Below are 1,525 nucleotides of genomic sequence, written 5' to 3'. Positions count from 1 at the left end.
AAAAACCCTATGTATTTCCTTCTTAGTTTAATACTCAAACAAGGGATAATTTGGGAGTTGGAGCATCAGACTGAAACTCACGCTTGTGCCCCAGCACCTCCCATGCGAACTTGGTAAGCCATCTGTGCACAGGATGTTCCTGAAATCACCACTGATTTTAGTTGCTTGATTTTCTCGCTGGTTGTCATATTCCTCCTTGCTCTGTTTCTTTGCTGGATACAGAAACAAAGAGGAGCAAGCGGGATGGTACATGCAGGGAGAAGATAAGGATAGGGAGAAAGTTCATGTAATCTTTGCATTTCCTGTGTTTTTGCTACAGCTGAATGCTCTGAGGACTGCTCTAGCTTGCATTGTGGATGCAGCAGCTGCCTGAACGGCTGGTGAGAGGAGGCAGCTGTTGGAAACGTTGCGGATCCCAAAGCGCAGTCACACGGGTGCGGGACGCGGAGGATCCCCCAGGGAAACCTCTCTTTCCTGGGAAACCTCCCCGAGACGCGCAGCTCCCCCGCTGGCGCTGGCAGCGCTTCGAAAGCGGGGGCACCTTAGCGCTGCTCGGGCGTAAGCGAGAAAGCTTGGGCAGGGCGTCTGGGGCCTCAAGAAGAGTCGCGGGAAGGAGGGCGGCGGCGGGCCCAAGGGAGCCGAGGCAGCGCTGGGCCCCGCTCGCGGCCCGCAGGAGCCGGGCACCTCGGCCTCCCGCCGCCGTGGGGCGAGGCGAGGCGGGCGCCCCTCTTGCGAGGCGCTCTGGGTTTGTGGGAAACGTTCACAGCAACGACACGCGGATGCTTCCCGCGAGGTGCGTCGGGCGAACGCCCGCGCGGGCGCTCTCCCGCACGGCCGGCGGCGGCTGCCTTTACGCAAGGGGAGCGCGGCCACGTAGCTCCGCGCGCCTCCAAAGCCTTTGGAGGCCGAAATTCCCCGACGGCGGGCTTCCGCTCGCGGGTTCCTTCGGCTCAACGGCCCCTTTTTTGTCACTCGGGAACCGTCTCACRGCTGAGAGGAAAAGAGCAGCGACTGCAGAGCGAAATCCTGCAGAAAGACGGCTAAAGTCTTTCTGGTTTTGGGTAGGGACCTCAAAAGCAGGTTCCTACTCGAGGGCCCTTGGCGGCCTCCCCCGGCCCCCGATCTCGCCCCAGCAGCGAGAACCGCGGCGGGGGCGGACTCGCGGCGCGGCCCCACCCAGGCAGCGCCCGCCCGCCCGGCCGCCGCGCAGCCCAACGGCCCCCGGCGCCGGCGCAGACGAACCGGGAGCGGGGAGGCGGGTCTACCGGCCCCAGCTGGCACCTCTGCCAGCCTATCCCAGCGCTCAGCTTCGGTCGTTTCAGCCAATCACGAGCGGCAGGCAAAGAGTGGGGCGCCAAAGCCCCGGAGTGAATAAAACACTCGGGACCCGTGGGTGGAGAGAGGCGGAGTCGGGGCCTTGACGAGCAGCTGCTCGCGGCAATCAGAGGGCTCGGCGGCGGGGCGGCGGACCAATGGGCCGCGAGCATGGGCGTGGCGGGCCGCGGGGGCGGGAGCCGCAGCCGGT

Source organism: Rhea americana, unplaced genomic scaffold (assembly GCF_003343005.1).
Source record: "Rhea americana isolate MKP2758 unplaced genomic scaffold, rheAme1 scaffold_155, whole genome shotgun sequence".
In the NCBI taxonomy this organism is placed as follows: domain Eukaryota; kingdom Metazoa; phylum Chordata; class Aves; order Rheiformes; family Rheidae; genus Rhea; species Rhea americana.
This window is presented reverse-complemented; position numbering follows the sequence as displayed.